The 21,959-nt window shown below is 44.8% G+C and overlaps 1 protein-coding gene across 3 annotated transcripts in view; it reads left to right on the forward strand.

The window, feature by feature from the left end:
* The window catches only part of LOC124554815 (ecdysone-induced protein 74EF), an 893,955-nt gene that overhangs the window by 523,155 nt on the left and 348,841 nt on the right, over positions 1-21,959 (forward strand). The gene's annotated exons all lie outside the window — the stretch shown is intronic.

Genomic DNA, 21,959 nt, shown 5'->3' on the forward strand with positions numbered 1-21,959 from the left:
GAACATCTCAGTGACCCTGTCGCGCTCACTAAAGGTACCTGTGACGATTATCGCTCTCTGTTGAGCCTCTCAAAAATTTCTATTAATCCTACATAATAAGGCTGATGAACTTGTGAACAGTATAGTCAATGCGACTGGTTTATTTTTCAGTGCTCCATATTGCGAGTTATACTTTGTGTAAATGACACATTTCCTTGTAGCACAGTACGAATCCCATACTATTCAGTGGTAATTAAACACACTAACAGCAAACCGCTACGGTGGTTCACTTATTCCAAACAGTAAATATGTCTTTGTCGGTTCCGTCAAGTTGGAGCAGCTGGATCGCAGATTCCTGGGATAGACTGTAGTTTGATGGGCATAACTTGTGCTGGCTCTTCGGTGTCGGCTCCCAGCTGAACTCATCATGGGATAGGTACGGGTCTCGGTAGTTGAAGCCTAGGCTGTGGCTAAGGCATGTCTCCGCAATATCCTTTCTTTCAGGAGTGCTAGTTCTGCTAGGTTCGCAGGAGAGCTTCTGTGAAGTTTGGAAGGTAGAAGACGAGGTACTGGCGGAATTAAAGCTGTGAGGATGGGGCGTGAGTCGTGCTTGGGTAGCTCAGTTGGTAGAGTACTTGCCCGCGAAAGGCAAAGGTCCCGAGTTCGAGTCTCGGTCCGGCACACAGTTTTAATCTGCCAGGAAGTTTCAAAAAAAGGAATGCTTATATACCTCTTTGCCAGCTGCTGTTGGAATTTTCAAAGCCGTTTTCCTGGCATATTAGGCGTCGTAGATCGAGTTAAAATTTAACTATATTTCTGGGACACTCTTTCGGTAAATAAATACGCGTATTACCATTGGTACTGCCCTTGTTCGCATACGTTCGGCGACTTCTGTAAGTGCAATCTTATATAAATGCACACACGTGACAACAATGTGTAATGTAAAGCGTATAAGTTCGTGGGAAAGGCATCTGAGAACAGCCTTGAAGAAAAGAAAAGCATTCTGCTACGCGGATATGGAAATATCCTAACGGCCATACATAATTCCAGTGTCCGAATTGATGACTGGCAAATCTCGGTACTGTATTGTCTGGGGCCAGATCGCAGATGTAAAAAACCATTCCCGTAATCTGCCTACTTCGGAACTCTGGCGGCTGTTGTGTGCACGTTCGTCTCCAGAAAGTGAAGGGTCGCCACGTGACCTAATACTGGTGCAGCAAACTTCAGAAATGCCGCTGCCCTTATTTCATTTCTCTTGAGAGTCTTAAGAAGTCGGGACTTTCTCCTCTGCTAGGCAGAAAGAATTCTACGAATAGATAAGCGGCTTTGGGGCCTTGCTTAATAAAACTGAGAAGCCTGGCCTGCGAACCGTAGAAGCGCTCCAAGTGCCTTCTCCCTGGTCGGTCACGAACTTTCCAAACGAGTCTGCCTGCGTTGTGCGTCTCAGACAACTGCATTCATCTTCTGCGACTTTCAAATGTCTGTCTGTCAGGCGACAGTTGTCTAGGTGGTAGGAGATAAGCGTCAGGGCAGCAATTTGAAGCCATAATAACCATAATTGTGTGTATGTAACGCGGTGGTGGTACAGGAGTAAGAGATTTTGCAGCCGGAAGGAGACTCATAAAGACATACTGTCAAGTCAGAAAGAAAATCTCCAAAATTTGACTAACAGGCTGGTGATAGGAAGAAACTCTGTACATGCTAATCAAGATGACGTGGCTTTTCATGAGACAGGCCGCAGAGTCACTGGGTACCTAAGACCAACTCCAGTCAGTAAGATCTTTCCGCTTATAGTACTAGCAGCCCCAACTGTCAAAAGAAGGGTAGCAGCTGAAATTGGAAAGAAGAAGCGAGAAACAGATCCAAGGTATCCATCGTTTGGGACTCACTCCTATCCCCTCGATTGAAATCCAGAGTAAGGTTCCTCCTTACAACTGCACCGTTCCAACATCGGCAGAAGTCCGCAGATTTGAGCTGCCGAGCACAAATTCCGCTGGAGGTTTATGGACAGCAAAAGAGAAGCTTCCATCAGACTGCCTTCTCTAACACGGTACTTAGAAAACGCTCAACAGATTGAGAACGGGGGTGGCAAGGTGCAACACTAATTTGAAGAAGTAGGGTATCAGTGACAATGAGCTTTATTAGTGAGGGGTAAGACAGGAATGGCACTGAACTCTTGTTGGTTTTCAGTGATCTGAGCGAACCCTATGTCGTTGAATACTTGTCTGCAGCGAATGACCATACTGTTCTGATTGCTGAACACTGGACTCACAAAGTGAGAAAAACTCTTAGCCATTAATAATAGACTGTGAGTTTGGGATTATATTGTGTTTTAGTGACCTTTTGGACTCGGATAGATAAACAAATAAATAATAAATAAACAAGTCAAATGTAACGAGACTGTCTGAGCGAGAAAGTCCACTGACAACCTTAGTAGGGAATAGGCACTGTGAAGTGTAACCACTTCATATACTTACGAAGTCTAGGCACAAAAGATGTGTTTAGCAACATGGAAACTAGAACGAGGCTCATTTCATACGAAAGAGACTATTTATGATCAGTAGACTGTCTCTGGATTTACAGATATCTTACAATTGGAACGTTTTCCTATAAGGCTCAGCAACTTGGCCAGTGAAAAAAAATAACAAGGAAATATCAAGAAATTTTTGAAACGATGTACTCGATAAAGTGGGAAAAGTAAGAAGAACGTCATGGCTTACTGCCAAGATCTGCTGATAAAATTTCTTTATTGAACAACCAGTTTCGACCCATGTACGATCATCAGGTTCATAAAAACATTTATAACTTCATACTAGGCGATAAAATCAATGGCTTCAAATAATAAAATCCATGAAGTCGTCACTGTTGTCAAATAGTAAAAAAATTTCATTGTCAGTCATAAGAATGTGCTACACAGTGCACTCATTCAAGTTATATTAACTGTCAGTATTAACATTACGAACGAAGGTATTCTACATAATGGGTAAATCATGACGTTGTTCAAATATTTAGGAACTGTGGGCACCACCTACTCAAAACATATTGAAAAAAAGTAAAATGAACAGATAATATCTCAAACGCTGACGTGTCCAGAAGAATTGGAGGATGAAGATCGATGTCGGTCTTAACGTGCAGGATGATATCCGACTGGATCGGTTGCTTATTGAGAAGAAACTGTCAGCTGTACAATCTCATTGAAGGAAAATTTGGTGTCGGAGACGGATAAGAAAAAATTCTAGTTACTTGACAACTTAAGAGGAAAAAAGCAGAACCGTATGATAAATAAGGGAATAGAAGATGCAGAAGTGGAGAATAATATCAACTAATCATAAACCTGAACCTTCCGAAGTCAAAACAGTTAACAATAAACACTTATGGAAGACTGTATAAAATGTGTAAAAGAAAAAGTAGTGTAGCCGATATGGTGTTCGGAAATTTTTTAGCATGTCATCATCTCTGGACCGGCTTAAATAAAAATCTGTATTAAAAAAATAAAAAATAATAACAGACTACACTTTTGCTTAGCTCGCGTGGGGTCGCTGCTGGTAATGAGGTAAAATCTGCTAGATGCGATGGAGACTGACATACACGCTCTCTCAGCAGACGACAAATACAACGAGCATTTAAAAAAGAGAAGAAAATAATTTCCTGTTGGCGTTACTGCTTTGTATTGCAAGCTCAACGTGCGAAGCTTCCCATAGTTAGGATGAAGCAGTTATGACCAGGAAGACCGCCAGAGACGTCACCATATTCGCTTCCTCCGGCCCTGAATCCACGATGCGTACTTGGGACACGGAATTTTTCAGGGAAGAACGAAGCTGGTAAAAAGAAGTAAGTGACCGCCGAATTGGGGCAGCCGTCTGGCCCTAGCAGAGCCAATAGGCCGTCAATTGAAGTTAACACCGGCGGAATCGGCGCAAGGCCACGCTGCAGACGCAATGGCACCCGCGCCGCACGATAAGATACCACGCTCGCGCCCTGGAGACGACCTAGCGAACCACCCACGTCTTGCCACTGGGGGCCGAACCGCACAATAACCCTGGGTTCGGTGTGGGGCGGGGGAGGGGTGGGTGGACTAGTGTGGCTTGTTGTGGGGTTGTGAACCACTGAGGGCTACGGCGGACGAAGCCTCTCCGTCGTTTCTAGGTCCCCGGTTTAATAGAGAATACACGCCTGACATAATTCAGAGAAACTACGTAAAAACTAAAACTGATGAACCCATGGGGATATTAAGCGCACTTATCCCCAATATGTGTCCAGTGCCTTAAGCACCCATTTGGTGCCTTGTTTCTTATTTACAAATTGATAACAGCATCAGTGATAATAAACAGGATAGTATTAAGCAACCAGGATGCGATGGAGGAAGCTCATACCAGTTTCCATAAGGCCAAGACTTATGAGACGTTCGTCCTCCCATTGTGCTGTATGTTATCGAATACTGGTTGATTAAAACGGGCGATGAAAGAAACCTACATGCTGTGCAAATGCCCAAGCTCCGCTGGGTAATGAACATTTCGCTACATGATCATACCACCGACTGCATCCAACATGACTTCGTTTGTGTCCTGTTACAGAGAAAATGTATAAGCCGTAAGTCTGTCACATCGTTCACAAATCCTTGCCGAGAATAACAAGGGATCTCCACAATTGTCCTTAATCATCTGGTCGAATGTGGACCGAAGCTCTGTTAGCGAAAGGATGGAAAGAGTAAACTGTGATAGGCCTGCTCTTCTTCATGCTGGCCTCCGAAATACAATCGAACGTAGAGTTCCCGTTCAATGAGCGAATTATCACTTGCTGTAATTTATGAACTTACTCCTCCAGGCACTGCGGAGCAGTTCAAAATCAAACAAAGAACCTTAGCACACAGTGTGCCGATGAGGAATTGTTGGCATCATCTCTCTTGCCTGGCAGAACAAATAACGATGATGAAAAATCTTTCCCTCACTCGATTCGAGAAGCAGTACGTCACCCGCGCTTATTGTCCTTGACCACGGAAGCAGATGCCATTCGGCACACGCAATAGGACCTTTTCTCATTTCGCGACAAAGGATCACTAAGAGTCTCCTACGTTGTTCTCGAAGTCCATTCATTTTTGTGAAATTTTTACACGATAGCCTTTCTGAATGAGCTGGAGGGAAAAAAGAGGAGCAGCAGCAATGTAAGTTCATTTAATAACTTGTATCATATACTTCTAGTGTCGATCAGTATTTGTTGTATAACCAGTACAAAACATATCTCCTAACGACCGTTAATACTATATGTATTTTTCCTATTTCTTTTATCCGTCCAACTGCGGTCTACTTTTTTCGACGTGCAGTTGAAAGTTTATCGGTACAATTTCGTCATTGAAATCACAGTTACTCATATTTGCATTTTTTGTAGCTCAAATGCGTGATCGGAATTTTTTATTCAAAAACAGTTTGTAAGACAAACAATAACATATTACGGCTTACGTCTAAATACAAATTTATTTTAAATAAAATTTTCATCTGTCACTGGGATGCACAATTCGTACATTTTGATGATGTTGAAAAATAAAAAAGTAATTAGTCTCAGGCCATAATATGTTTACGGATTTGTCTTATAAAACATTTTGGAAAACAGTTTCAAATCATTAACTAACAAAAGCCCACATAAAATGATGCTATTGTTTCGGTACGTGTTTAGGCTATAAAAATTCAAATAATTTTATTTTTTGCAGTAAATTTTGTGTCATGTAAACATGGTTACGGGAAAAGGAACTGATTACCTTCATAATGATTACAGAGAAAATGCTCTTCTAACTGAAGAGACGGTTGTAGGTAAAGCAGTTGTATAATATTTGGAAGTCAAATTGCTCAGGCCAAATGTTACAGAAGAAATGATATTTAAATAGAAAGGCTAAGAAGTTTCGAGATTTTTTATCTCCAACCTTGTACTCAGGAAGGGCAAAGATGTAACAGAGAGATTCAGCCACCTGTAGCGTCAACCTCTGTGGCTCCTGCATCTCTTCTTCTCAGAACGGGGGTTCGAAGACGTGACAGCTGTGGGTTTGTGTTCTTTTGGACGTTCTTAATAAATGTTGGGTGTTCTGAGATAACATTCTTCACCGTCAAGTGATCTTAGTTTTACCACATGGCGTAAATTGAAAACGGCGTAACGCATTATACACTAATCAAGTTGTAATAGGGAATTGGTAATTTCTATATGCATGCGCGTATGTAGTGCGATTACCTTATGTTCTGTAACAACCTAAGTCCAAAATGTTTTGTTTTTTTCCGTACCGTACTCTCAAACATAAACACAGCGTAATGAAATGGACGTCGGTTCAATATCGTTTATTTTCACTGTTTGTGATTAAGCCACTTCCTGCTATACCCTTAAGCCTATCACAAGAACACTGCAAACTTTACGGGAGAGAGTGTATGAAAATAGAGAAGCTAAATTAGAGGTAGAGGAAACGAGAGTGCAGCTTAACGTCACGTCAATGATCGAAATCAGTAGAAACTGAGAACAAGCTCAGATTGGAAAAGTGCGAGGAAGGAGACCGGCTGTGGCACTGAAGGGGTCACTCAGACGTTCGCCCGAAACGCAGAGGCCCAGAATCGGTTCTCGATCCAACGCGTGGGTTTTTGCTAATGGCTAGATGCTGTTGCTTCGCATCCATTCCTAGGGTGCACTTTCTGTTTTGTTTATTTTGTACCGTCCGTTAAACCTTTAACTGCACGCGCCTGTATAGGAGAACCGTTTAAAAATGCGACTCAGTTTCGTTTATCTAAACGTTCACTGTAAAATTCTCTTTAGAGAACATGACACGAGCGAGATAGCTAAACGTTACAGTCCTGTAACTAGTTTCAGTTTAGAGAGAAAAGATTATCATAATGATTTATGCATTGGGACGAAGAGTTACTTTTGCTGTATCGTAATGATTTATGCATTGGGACGAAGTAATACTTTTGCTGTTTTAAACGATCTGTAATATTTATGAATATTCATGTTCCAGCTTTCTAAGTCATAGGTTGGAACACAGCATTGCAAAGAAGTGTTCGCGTAACGAACTATTAGCTTCGCGTTGAGAATGCGCTGATGACGATGGGAAAATGAACCTTAACGAAAATACCTTAACTAAGCCCGTGCAAATACTTTTTAAATCATTTACGTAAATTATATCAATATTAGTAATAAAGTACGTGAATCTAGGACATAGTGTACACGAGTAAGTCTTGCAACTTCCTTGTACAATCAAAACATTGTCATTCTGCAAAATCTGCCCGTATGAGGATTCCTTTGGAATCCTTATGTACCAGTCCATGGAAAAGTACGTGATGAGTCATCTATAGATTTAAACTGACGCATTTTAATCTTTCTCAGTTTCCCCTTCTTCGTGTGACTTCAGAAATAAAAACTACAACAAAGTATTACCACCTATCGCAATCATAAATACAAGACTTCTGCTTTCCACCTTGAAGAAAAAGTTATCTGCGTACTTCATGCTATCCAGAGATGTGACTTCTGTGTTCACTGTTGATGATATGATAGTCAAAAGAACAGGAAGAAGACGAAGTACTGAATGTTCATTAAGGAACTATGAAGAAATGTTCAGTATTTCGCTATGGCGCGTAAGTGTTTGGTGTAATTAGCTGCTACTGAAAATGATAACTCGTGATTTTATTATCAGCCGTGCCCTCAAAGGCAAGACATTATACGATGCCGTGACTAAATCGGAATCATTTCCGCTGCAAAAAGCAGAAGCGCAGTATTCGCAGTTACAGTATTTTCCGTTGAGAACAGGCAAAGTAAAATGTGGAATACTTTTTCTCCGTAATGTGTTGTTACTAGGCCTGAGAAAGGCACATGATCTAGCAGCTACAATTTATTAAATTTGTTGTGTGTTTCGTAGTCTTGCTTGACGGAGGTCATTCTTGCTACTGGCTGCGAAATACTTCAGTAACGCCAACATAAGAAAGCGATTAAAAGTTTATAGCAACATATAATATTACTCTGACAAAAAATACACAATTGCGTACCAGCTGCATCTGAACATAAGTACCTGCAATAAGGCACATAAAATAACCTTTGAAGCTGTTTCATGTCTCCTCCACAAGGTAGCAAAGCAGCCACTTCGTCATTACGGTGATGTGGTTGTATTTGTTTGTGCCGGTACTCTCATCCAGCACAGTCCCACTGATATGATAATACCACAGCGCTCCTGATTAAGCAATGTATACGATCTGCCTTTTGACATGACCAGTTCCTGCATAGAGGGGCTATAAGTAGATGGTTTTGGTTCCATGCTTGACAACAGCCGAGACCAATGAGACCTCTTCCATATGAACCTAGTCGCCATTCACATCATGGCAGAAGCGACTTTCATTGAAATATACAGCGTGACTGTAATCGCAACGCCTTCCTGTACCGTTACTCGACGTCCAGGAGCCTCATCCATGTACCGTTACATCTTACCGCTCTGGCTGCACTGTACTTTTCCATCAGACATAACACGGAAAACAGTGCTTTGTTATCTAAACGATATCTGAGCTCGAAATCTGATATTACGTACTTCATTACAACTACACTATAACACCATCCGGGGATAATGTTTTGCAAGGAGTTGCCTAGCTCTTATACTATTAAGGTGGTATCTGAAAATGGCTTCAATATAAAACTCGAAACCGGTCGCGAAATAAAATTAAGACCTGTTTAGCAATTGGAACGGGTATCCATCAATTCAGTACACATCTGCGGAGCAGCACCGCTCTTCAAACGCGAAGGAACTAATGACACTGAAGCTTTTTGATGTCCGAATACCAAAAAAGATAAATGTTGTTGAAATGGGCTTTGTGCCACATCATTGCGGCATTGTTCTCACTCAGACTGTTTTTTATTCAAAACGTTTCTTTCTTTTCACGACCTGTCTCGACCTTTCAAAGCATTGTCCAGCAGCTATCTGTAAAAGTATTTTCGTATTTTGTTTCCATTTGTTTTGGTTTACAAAAATGTAACTGTTTTTTATGTTTTCACAGGTAGTTTGAGCACAATCCAACTGTCAAAACATCAAGAACAGTTACATTTTTGTAAACCAGAATAGATGGAGGCACAAAATATGAGGACGCTGCTCTTTTAGACATATGATAACTCTTTTACGTAATCATTGTCCAATGGCTTAAAGAGCCAAAACCTTTTATGAAACAAAAAAAGTTTACATAAATAACAGCCTGAGTGTGTAGCCACAGGATGTAGCTCGTTTTCAGTCATGCACTGCACAGTGGTGTCGGCCTTTATACTTATCACTGACTGCAGAAATATGTAGCTTATTAGGTGTCACTCGATGACTGTACCGCACTCTTTTTAACTCCATACGCACAGTGAGTGTGTTAACTGGACTACTGGCAGCATTTTGGAACTCACAAGTGATTCATTCTTCTGATTTCATGCAATTTTTTGACAATCGTTATCTGCAGTGCTCAACGGTCTCCGTCCGTCGGTACAGGAGGTCTTCCTGGTCTTTGTTTAGCTGTGTTTGTTCCTTCGCGTTTCCACTTCACAATAACGTCACCAACAGTCGGTCTGGACAGCTTTCGAAGGGCTGAAAAGTCCCTGATTGACTTGTTACTGGGGTAACATCCAGACACTAGCCCACATTCGAAGGCACTGAGCTCTCCTGATCATGCTGTTACTGCTTCCCTACTGACAACACGGTACTCCTCTTCCCCTTTTATGCTGGCAGGTACGCCTCTCGTATCACCTAGTGGTCAATTCCGCATTACATAGGGGTGTCCGGATACTTTTGGTCAGATAGTATATATGTACCCTCAATCAAGGAGATTTTCTCCACGAGTTAGGTAAGTAACGACAGAAAAACGATGATCAGACCAGTGCACATTTACATGTACGTCTGTATCAATACTCCGCAAGTGACCATACTGTGCATGACGGAGGGTAGTTGCCAACTCTTAATAAGACTGCTCTTAATTTTTGCTCAACGTTACCGACTGGCCGCCGTGTCATCCTCAGCCCATAGGCCTCACTGGAGACGGATTTGGAGGAGCATTTGGTCAGCACACCGCACTCCCGGCCGTATGTCAGTTTAAGAGGCCGGAGCCGCTGCTTCTCTATCAAGTAGCTCCTCAGTTTGCCTCAGAAGAGCTGAGTGGGCCTTCGTGGCCTGTTCGGGCGGAGTTTACTTTTAGTTAATTTTTGCTGGCGATTGCTTTCCATCGGGCACGAAAGAAGGAAAGAAGAGGGTTTGGAATTTATGATGTCATCGATGTCAGCGTCATTAGAGACGCATTACTATTCAGGCGGAAGAGGATAGGGGAAGGATGCGACTTGACCTGAAAGATCACTCCGACATTCACTTGAAATGATTTAGAGGACATCAGGGGGAACCTGTTTCAGGATGGATGGACAGAGATTCGAACGTCGCTCCTCTCGAATCAGGAAGTGACTGATATTTCGTCCGCTGTGCATATAATTTCCAAGAAGAAATACACTGCCTGACAAGAAAAGTGAAGCACCCAGGGGGAGGAGGAAACGAAATCAAGCATTATTGGTTGAGATGGTTTGTGACGACATTTCAGTGATTACAATTTATCGAATCAAATTTACAGAGAACTTGGCAGTATGAGCCCAATTATCAGTATGGCGTTGCATCTCCTGTGGCCTGGATGTGTGCACTGGGTTGGGAAGTGTGTCATAAAGCCATTATATCCTCTCCTGAGGCTTTTCGCGGATGATGCTGTAGTATACAGAGAAGTTGCTGCATTAGAAAATTGTAGCGAAATACAGGAAGATCTGCAGCGGATAGGCACTTGGTGCAGGGAGTGGCAACTGACCCTTAACATAGACAAATGTAATGTATTGCGAATACATAGAAAGAAGGATCCTTTATTGTATGATTATATGATAGCGGAACAAACACTGGTAGCAGTTACTTCTGTAAAATATCTGGGAGTATGCGTACGGAACGATTTGAAGTGGAATGATCATATAAAACTAATTGTTGGTAAGGCGGGTACCAGGTTGAGATTCATTGGGAGAGTGCTTAGAAAATGTAGTCCATCAACAAAGGAGGTGGCTTACAAAACACTCGTTCGACCTATACTTGAGTATTGCTCATCAGTGTGGGATCCGTACCAGGTCGGGTTGACGGAGGAGATAGAGAAGATCCAAAGAAGAGCGGCGCGTTTCGTCACTGGGTTATTTGGTAACCGTGATAGCGTTACGGAGATGTTTAATAAACTCAAGTGGCAGACTCTGCAAGAGAGGCGCTCTGCATCGCGGTGTAGCTTGCTCGCCAGGTTTCGAGAGGGTGCGTTTCTGGATGAGGTATCGAATATATTGCTTCCCCCTACTTATACTTCCCGAGGAGATCACGAATGTAAAATTAGAGAGATTAGAGCGCGCACGGAGGCTTTCAGACAGTCGTTCTTCCCGCGAACCATACGCGACTGGAACAGGAAAGGGAGGTAATGACAGTGGCACGTAAAGTGCCCTCCGCCACACACCGTTGGGTGGCTTGCGGAGTATCAATGTAGATGTAGATGTAGAACTGTAGTAAATGGTCCTTAATATCCTGGATACTGGCAATGGGACAGAATTGACGTCCATGGTGATCTGACACATGCTCTATTGTGGACAGATCATCCTGGCCACGGGAGTACTTCAACATAACGCAGGCAGTCCTTAGAGACACGTGCCATGTGTGGACGAGCACTGCCCTGACGAGAAGTGGCGCGTTGATAGCGTCGCATGAGAGGTAACACATGAGAACGCAGGATGTTCGAGGTGCACCGTTGTGCCGCGACATTTCCCTCATTCACTACTACCAGCCGTGAACTGAAGTCATGCCCGATGACTCCTCACACCATAACGCCAGGAATGATACTGCTGTGCCTCTCCAAAACATGGGAGTAATGGGAGCTTCCCCCAAGTTGCCGCCATATTCGCCGACGATGGTCATCCTGAGTAGCGGAGAACGGAGATTCATCTGTGACCGCCGGCAAGAGTGGCCGAGCGGTTCTAGGCGCTACAGTCTGGAACCGCGCGACCGCTACGGTCGCAGGTTCGAATCCTGCCTCGGGCATGGATGTGTGTGATGTCCTTAGGTTAGTTAGGTTTAAGTAGTTCTAAGTTCTAGGGGACTGATGAACTCAGCAGTTAAGTCCCATAGTGCTCAGAGCCATTTGAACCATGTTTTGAACCATCTGGGACCACAATGCGATACTGTTCATCAAATTCCAGGCTTCCCAGTCACGACACCACTCCAAACGCAGCTCTTCGCGGTTTTAACGGCAGCCTACACATGGGATGGTAATTCCCTAGTGCAGCTGCAGATATTCTCCGACTACTGGTGCGGGATGACGCAGAATGTTGTGAGTCCATCACTTTTCCTCGGAAGGCAGGCACGGATATGAAAGGGTTTCAGCTTGGTTGGTGCACAATGTGGCTATCCTCCTTTCTGGTGGTCAGACGACGAATACGCCTTCCCTCCGTTCCCGTACAGTCCAACATCGGCCCACTGTCACATCTGAACGCCCCAAAAATCTGGATATTCCACGATTCGACCAGCCGGCCAAATGGATACCCAGAGTGAAGCCCCCTTCAACCTATTTAAGATGCTGATAACGCAGCTTACACGAGGACGCGAAGGAACTTGCACCCCTTCTTGCAGCGGTGTACCGTAGGTCTCTAGAAGAGCGTAGCGTTCCAAAGGATTGGAAAAGGGCACAGTTAACCCCGTTTTTAAGAAGGAACGTCGAACAGATGTGCAGAACTATAGACCTATATCTCTAACGTCGATCAGTTGTAGAATTTTGGAACACGCATTATGTTAGAGTATAATGACTTTTCTGGAGACTAGAAATACACTCTGTAGGAATCAGCATGGGTTTCGAAAAAGACGATCGTGTGAAACCCAGCTCGCGCTATTCGTCCACGAGACTCGGAGGGCCATAGAGACACGGGTTCCCAGGCAGATGCCGTGTTTCTTGACTTCCGCAAGGCGTTCGATACAGTTCCCCACAGTCGTTTAATGAACAAAGTAAGAGTATATGGACTCTCAGATCAATTGTGTGATTGGATTGAAGAGTTCCTAGATAACAGAACGCAGCATGTCATTCTGAATGGAGAGAAGTCTTCCGAAGTAAGAGTGATTTCAGGTGTGCCGCAGAGGAGTGTCGTAGGACCGTTGCTATTCACAATATACATAAATGACCTTGTAGATAACATCGGAAGTTCACTGAGGCTTTTTGCGGATGATGCTGTGGTACATCGAGAGGTTGTAACAATGGGGAATTGTACTGAAATGCAGGAGGATCTGCAACGAATTGACGCATGGTGCAGGGAATGGCAATTGAATCTCAATGTAGATAAGTGTAATGTGCTGCGAATACGTAGAAAGAAAGATCCTTTATCATTTAGCTACAATATAGCAGGTCAGCAACTGGAAGCAGTTAATTCCATAAATTATCTGGGAGTAGGCATTGTATGTGATTAAAAATGGAATGACCATATAAAGTTAATCGTCGGTAAAGCAGATATCAGACTGAGATTCATTGGAAGAATCCTAAGGAAATGCAATCCGAAAACAAAGGAAGTAGGTTACAGTACACTTGTTCGCCCACTGCTTGAATACTGCTCACCGGTGTGAGATCCATACCAGATAGGGTTGATAGAAGAGATAGAGAACATCCAACGGAGAGCAGCGCGCTTCGTTACAGGATCATTTAGTAATCGCGAAAGCTTTGCGGAGATGATATATAAACTCCAGTGGAAGACTTTGCAGGAGAGACACTCAGTAGCTCGGTACGGGCTTTTGTTGAAGTTTCGAGAACATACCTTCACCGAGGAGTGAAGCAGTATATTGCTCCTTCCTACGTATATCTCTCGAAGAGACCATGAGGATAAAATCAGAGAGGTTCGAGTCCACATAGAGGCATACCGACAATCTTCCTTTCGACGATTAATACGAGACTGTAATAGAAGGGAGAACCGATAGAGGTACTCAAAGTACCTTCCGCCATACACCGCCAGGTGGCTTGCGGAATGTGGATGTAGACGTAGATGTAGATGTAGATTCCGTGTCCGTCACAGTGATCACTCAACATCTGTCGCTGTCCTCGCACCTTATACAGGGTGTTACAAAAAGGTACGGCCAAACGTTCAGGAAACATTCCTCACACACAAATAAAGAAAAGATTATATGTGGACATGTGTCCGGAAACGCTTAATTTCCATGTTAGAGCTCATTTTAGTTTCATTCCAACGTAATCAAATTGTAAAGTTTCACAATCAACATGTGTGGGCTGACGAGAATCCGCACGCAATTGTGCAATCACGTCATCAACACAGATTTTCTCTGAACGTTTGGGCAGGCATTGTTGGTGATGTCTTGATTGGGCCCCATGTTCTTCCACCTACGCTCAATGGAGCACGTTATCATGATTTCATACGGGATACTCTACCTGTGCTGCTAGAACATGTGCCTTTACAAGTACGACACAACATGTGGTTCATGCACGATGGAGCTCCTGCACATTTCAGTAGAAGTGTTCGTACGCTTCTCAACAACAGATTCGGTGACCGATGGATTGGTAGAGGCGGACCAATTCCATGGCCTCCACGCTCTCCTGACCTCAGCCCTCTTGACTTTCATTTATGGGGGCATTTGAAAGCTCTTGTCTACGCAACCCCGGTACCAAATGTAGAGACTCTTCGTGCTCGTATTGTGGACGGCTGTGATACAATACGCCATTCTCCAGGGCTGCATCAGCACATCAGGGATTCCATGCGACGGATGGTGGATGCATGTATCCTCGCTAACGGAGGACATTTTGAACATTTCCTGTAACAAAGTGTTTGAAGTCACGCTGATACGTTCCGTTGCTGTGTGTTTCCATTCCATGATTAATGTGATTTGAAGAGAAGTAATAAAATGAGCTTTAACATGGAAAGTAAGCGTTTCCGGACACATGTCCACATAACATATTTTCTTTCTTTGTGTGTGAGGAATGTTTCCTGAAAGTTTGGCCGTACCTTTTTATAACACCCTGTATACCCTACCAGGCCTGGTAACAAAACTAAACATGAACAACATTAATGTACTGTGGTGGCTGTTTTACCTGTCACAGAGAATTGCAAATCCTATCAATTACAGACACGCCAATGGTGTGTAGGGGTACGAAGTTACATTGACATCCGACCGTGTCTTCCGAGGGCTTCACTTTCTTTGTCAGGTTGTGAATGTTTCTCGACCCGTATGGGAATGTAGAGTTTTGAGAGCAAGGCGGTGACAACGCCTTTCTTGTAGTCTCCGACTGGAGATGGCTCACGATTTCTGCGACTGATGTTTTGTCCAGTAAGTTTACCACAGAGCGCCATATTCAGTGTTCGAATGTGAACAGTGTCTAACTGAAAGATGTAGAGGCAGACATAGACAACCTATAATCCCGCAACAGTGACAGCTGCACTGCTTGGCACGCCGAAAAAGAAGGCGAAAGGCGTTTGAGTGAGTGAGATGGTAGCGCGCTAAGCCGTCGGCTCGCGAGCCGACAATGGATGGTGTGGGCGGCGGGTACCGCAGAGTGGTGGCAGCAGCAACAGCTGAGGTGCGCTGCGTGCCGCATCACGCATCCCGCCACGCACAGGCTGCGCGCCGAACCCGGGGTCAGGATCAATGTCGCCGCCGCCGCCGCCGCCGCCGCCGCTGAAGGTCGCTTCGCCTCGCCTCGGCTGCCGTCACGCCGCGTCTCGCAAACGCCTATCGATTCGCCGTCCACCACCCAGATCCTACCCACACTCACTGTCTCGACCCTAAAAGGACAACAACGGCTTCTGCTTAATTCTGAAGCCGCGCTTCGCCTTCTGCCTCTTCCTCCTTCGTCACTTCCCACTTTTACGCTCGCATTCTTTCCGACGCGATCGCCGAACGAGATGGCGAACTCGCGCTAGGCGGACAAGGAAACCAGTTTCCCCTCCGCTGCCGGGCGTACGACTGCGCGCGCTTCTCTGCTTCTGCACACACGCCTCGAGTTCCCATTTTCCACCCGTTTTTGTATTAGCGAAGCCGAACACAAATGCTCGTATTGGGCACTCTGATTACTCTGAAGGTTTCTGTCCAAACAGCGAATCCACTAAAAGACAGAATCAGACTTTAGAGCAACTGTTGTCTACGAATGCTCCAACACATTTTTCCCTTAAATACAGGTTGAAGATAATGAAACAAAATTACGAAAGGCGAATGGGACACAATGAAACAAAATTACGAAAGGCGAATGGGACATTTAGATTTGTTGGAAGGGTCCTGGAAAAATGTAGTGCATCTGTAAAGGAAACCGTATACAAAACACTAGCACGGAAATTTTTAGAGTATTGTTCCAGAGTTTTGGTTTCGTTATCAAGTAGGCGTGACAACAGCTGTCGAACTAATTCAGATACGTGCTGTTAGGATCGTCTGACACGGTGTTCCACTATGCCCTGCAGAGTACCAGCATACGGAATAGGTTCCCACATATGTGAGTGGCTGGAAGACTTCTTAACTAACAGAACCTTCTAAGTTGTCCTCGACGGCGAGTGTTCATCAAAGGCGAGGATATCGTCAGGAGTACCACAGTGAAGTGTGGGAGGTCCGTTCTTATTCTCTATCCAAATACATGATCTGACGAACAGGCTGAATAGCGATCTGCGGCTCTTTGCTGATGACGCTGTGGGGTGCGGGAAGATGTCGGTGAGTTCTTGTTAGACGATACAAGACGACTTAGACAAAATTTCTAGTTGGTGCGATGAGTGTCAGCTTGCACTAAATGTAGGAAAATGTAAGTTAATGCAACTGAGTAGGAAAAACAATCTCGTATTTCCGCATACAGTATGAGTAGTGTGCGACTTGGCATAGTCACGCCGATCAAATATGTAGACGTAACGTTGCATAGCGACAGGAAATGGAACGAGCTCGTAAGGACGGTATTAGAGAAGGCGAATGGTCGACTTCCGTTTATTGGAAGCATTTTAGGAAGTGTGGTCGATCTGCAAACGAGACGGCGTGTAGAACACTAGCGTGACCCATTGTTGAGTACTGCTAGAGTGTTTGAGATCCCCACTAAGTCGCGTTGATGAAAGATATAGGAGCGATTCAGAGGCGGCCTGCTAGATTTATTTACGGTAGGTTCGATCATCACGCGGATATTACGGAAATGTTTCATTAACTCAAATGGGAATCTCTGGAGGGAAGACAACGTTCTTTTCGCGAAACACTGTTTATAAAATTTAGAGAGCCAGCATTTGAAGCTGACTGCAGAACGATTCTTCTGCCACCAACGTACATTTCGCGTAAGGACCACAAACATAAGAAATTAGGGTTCGTATTGAGGCATGTAGACAGTCGATTTTACAACGCTCTATTTTCGTGTAGAACAGGAAAGGAAGTAGCTAGTAGTGGTACTAGGTAAGCCATGCGCCATTGCGGAATATTTATTTAAATGTAGATGTTGATCATAACAGGTGGGTATAGCCCACACTGAAGTGTAACAGAAATACTCGGAGAACTTAAATAGGAATCGTTGGAAGGGAGACGACGTAATTCTTGCGATACCTTGTTGGTTAAATTGGGCACGCAAAATTCCACTTTAATCATTTTGTTTGTAACGGGGAACAAACCGGTACTTTCTGTCGGCACTGGGAGTCGCGTGAAAGACTTGATGAGCACTATTTGTTTGGGCTGACTCCAGCTAGACAGTGCAAGAACGATATTGGAAATATCTGCTGAACCACGAGAGAAAATGCGCTTGACCACTTTTAGCAGAGAGACCATGTATAGAAAACTGTAAAACGCATTCGTATCATTACATTACTTTGTTCAAACGCTCTCGGACGACGTTAAAAGGTGCAAAGTTCCCTTAAACCCTTAGTCGATAAAAGTTTTACGAACTAGATTTAGAACAGTCAGCGAAGTTGTTGTCCAGAGCGTCTCATCGCTTGTTGAAACTCTTGTTTCAGTATTCCATACTAACAGCGTAGATGGTGCAGCTCTTGTTCGCGGCCCTTCTTCCAATCATTAGCGTTAATTCTTTGCAGGCGACACCTTTAGACGTATACTTACCATCGCGAACCCACAAAAAGAGGTTCGACTCGCAACGGACAAAAGAGATGCCATTCTCGATTTATAGTTTCCACTGCTTCTTTTAGAGTATCCGTTGCTCCTGCATGTCTTTCCAGTAGAAGGCGTAATGCCACGTAACAGTTATCAGCAATACAAACAGCTTACTCCAACAAGCCCACTGCCAACTACTTCCCCCGGTTTGTCTTTTACTGAGCACCGTGCCTGATGAGACTTTGGTGCCTAGTTGTGCAGCTGTAGAGCTAAATCCCATTCCACAGCGGCGATGCTTTTCTTGGCAAGGTCTCCCTCCCCTAACCGACTAACCGAGTCTTGGAGCCGGTGCGAGAAAAAGTTGGTGCGGTGGTGGGGCGCGCGAACTGACGTGGGATGCTACTAGCCTAGCGCAGCCGAAGGGGCACAGCGCCGCTGCCGCCGTCTCAGAAGGTGAAGGTCGCTCTCGCTGGACGAACTGCGCACAATCTGGCGCGGCCGTCAGCTTGGGGTTCTGCGGGCCAGTATTTTTACTCGCCGCACCCCTCCCCTGGCGACGTTTTATTTAGCTGCTCTGCGGTTCCACGTACGCTGTGCCGCGCCTTCTCTGTTCGCCAGTACCGAGCCATTCCGCAGGCTTTTCTTGGCGCCACCTGTTCCCGCGCTCTTGTCACACTGACCAAATCTCCAGAAATTTCGTGGAACTAATTGGCGCTAAGGGCAGGAAACCCTCTCCGTGCAACAGGCACTTGACAATTCTCAACCGTGTAAACAGCTCCTCTGCAAATTTTAAAATAAAAGCATATTTTTAACTAATGCAGTAATCATGGGAGCTTTCCGATCTGAGCTCCCTGCTGTCACACGAACAAAGTACTCGTAACATATGTGGAAAACTATTTAAAATCCTAAATGTAACTTTTAAGAAACAGCCAGGTTTTGGGAACCTGCAGAGAAGAGAGATTGTCGCAAACAGTGGCGCCGCTGTATTTATTTATGTCTACGCTCATCTTGTTATTTTTATCCCAGAAGAATTCGATCTTCAGAAATCTTCCCTATATGCTCCTAAAAAAAAAAAAAATAAAAACAAAAAAAAAGTTCAAATGTGTGTGAAATCAGTCCCTAAGCTTACACACTACTTAACCTAAATCATCCTAAGGACAAACACACACACCCATGCCCGAGGGAGGATTCGAACCTCCGCCGGGACCAGCCGCACAGTCCATGACTGCAGCGCCTGAGACCGGTCGGCTAATCCCGCGCGGCTCCCTATATGCTTCTGCGTACCGTCCAACACTAAAGAAAGATTTGAAATTTATTCTTAACTGCGGAAAGAATGTAATTTACTGTTTCTACGACTTGAGAACTCGTGCTGTCCATATCAAAAGTAGTAACTTTGTGCGATGTATTCTAAAGTGAGAAAATGAAAGAAGCCGACGTCACTAAATGCGGACCACAAAAAGCCGGAGCAACTGTCTTTTTTCGTGTGTGTGTTTGCATTGTTATCGCACGATTTGGAACGCGATTTTCTTACGATCGAGCAATATTTTTCCGCCCATTGGCGAAAACACTCTCTCGAAATTTCCTTACTCCACATTTTCTCCATTACTAGGCACGTACCCTTTAACCGCGCCAATTTCTTTTGGCATTTATGCGGCTGAATCCGGCGGGGGTTCGAGTCCTACCTCGGGCATGGGTGTGTGTGTGTGTGTGTGTGTGTGTGTGTGTGTGTGTGTGTGTGTGTGTGTGTTTGTCCTTAGGATAATTTAGGTTACGTAGTGTGTAAGCTTAGGGACTGATGACCTTAGCAGATTTCACACACGTTTGAACATTTTTTTTTTTTTCTTTTTTGCATTTCATACGATATTTCGGTAGTGCAATCTGTCCCCGCGCAGTGGGTCATGAAGATAAATTTAATATTCCGGAGAAACGGCCATCAGATTTCCGTCCGACCGAGCGGATTTTGTGGGTCTCCCGACATCGTTTCAGACGAATGTCAGTTTCGTTTCTCAGACAGTTCAGGCTGCTTCCATTGCGCTGCCTCCCGCAACGCCAGACTCCACTGTTCCATTCGCGAATAGCGCGTGGGAAGAATAAATGTTGGTAAACCTCCGTATGCGCGTCTCTTATTTTCTCGTTGTGGTTATTTCGCGAGACGTGTGCAGGAGGAAGCAATATGCTGCCCGACTCTTCTTGGAGAAGCTGCTCTCGAAATTTCGGTAGTACATCCGTCCGTGATGCACAACGCCCCTCTTGTAGTGTCTGCCTCTGGAGTTTGCTGAGCATCTTCGTGACGCTTTCGCACCGACGAAACGATCTCGCGAAGCAACGTGCCGTTCTTTGTTGGATCTTCGCAATCTCTTCTACTAAATGTGACGCGGTGAGGGTCCGATAGTGACGAGATTTACTCAAACATCGGCAGAAGAAGTGTTTCGGAAGACACTTTTTACGTGGATGAGTTACGTTTCCGTAAGATTCCTCTAATTAATCTCAGCGTGGCATATCTTTTTCCTGCAATTTGTTTTATGTGGTCATTTCACTTTAGCTCAGTTACTCCTAGATATTTAACTGTATTTGTAACCAATAGCGTAATAGAACTATAGTGGATTTCTTCCCCTGTTTATGCGCAATGCGTTACCTTTATTTACGGTAGACAACTGCATTGTCTGCCAACAGCCACTAGATCATATATATGTATTGTAAACATTAACGAACGTATCACACCACTCCTGAAGCTAGCTTTACATAGTCGGGGGCTTGCTGCACTTGGCTTGTTTTCTCGGGCGTTTTCTTCCTTTACAAATCCTTTCTTTTCACAAGCAGGCCCGTGAAGTAGGTAAGTTTCTTTTCTTTCTGCAGAATCGTAGACTAAAGATATCTACTGAACACTTGCAGAAATCGCGGATAAAAAGACCGGGGAAGGAACGGTAAATTGAGACTACAGATGACGCGTTGTTTTAGCTCGCTCTCGATTAGATTCACTTGACGGGGAGGCGGCCCCGCTGTAGGATACGGGAGGGTGGCCAGGAGGAAAGCGGCGGTGTGCGTTTTCTTCCGTGTGCGCAGGCCTGCGCTTCGCGGAGCGGCGCAACAGTTGGCTCGCTATATTTACCGCGCTGCGCGAGGCTCGGTGGCGGCGGCAGCGGCGGCGGCGGCGGCGGCCTTGGGCCGGTTGCCAGGCACCGGGTTCGACGCCCGAGGCAAGGTCGCGCGCACGCGCCGACGCCGCCGCCGCCGCACTGCACTGCAGCGCCCACCGGCCGCCATTGTCGCTGCCCGCTACCCCGCCACCGTTATTTCGCCATCCCTGGTGCCGCCCCCCCGCCTTAGCGGCCCCGGCGCTCCGCATACGCACCAACTGCCGATGCAGCTTCTCGAAAATTAAAAAAAAAAAAAAATAATTACCGTACTGTCGAAGTGGGCGGCGGGGAACGTGTGGCGACTTTTGCAATATTCCGTCTCTTTCAGTGCGCTCCACGAAAGTACGAGTGAAAAATGGAGAACCAAAAGCCTCCCTTTGGGCTCGAATTTCGCCCATTCGATCTTCATTTTATAACAACTGAGGTAGCGAATAAGACGTCCTATCAAAGATGTTACCTTGTTACCTACAGTTAGGGATGGCTGCCAGCCATCCTGTACAGCGAGGGATTTACCGTGTTTGAGAGTTAAAAAAATACCGGGTGATCAAAAAGTCAGTATAAATTTGAAAACTTAATAAACCACGGAATAACGTAGATAGAGAGGTAAAAATTGACACGCATGCTTGGAATGACATGGGGTTTTATTAGAACAAAAAAAAAATTGCTAGAGGCGTGAAAGATCTCTTGCGCGCGTCGTTTGGTGGTGATCGTGTGCTCAGCCGCCACTTTCGTCATGCTTGGCCTCCCAGGTCCCCAGACATCAGTCCGTGCGATTA

This window comes from Schistocerca americana, chromosome X, assembly GCF_021461395.2.
Source record: "Schistocerca americana isolate TAMUIC-IGC-003095 chromosome X, iqSchAmer2.1, whole genome shotgun sequence".
NCBI lineage: Eukaryota > Metazoa > Arthropoda > Insecta > Orthoptera > Acrididae > Schistocerca > Schistocerca americana.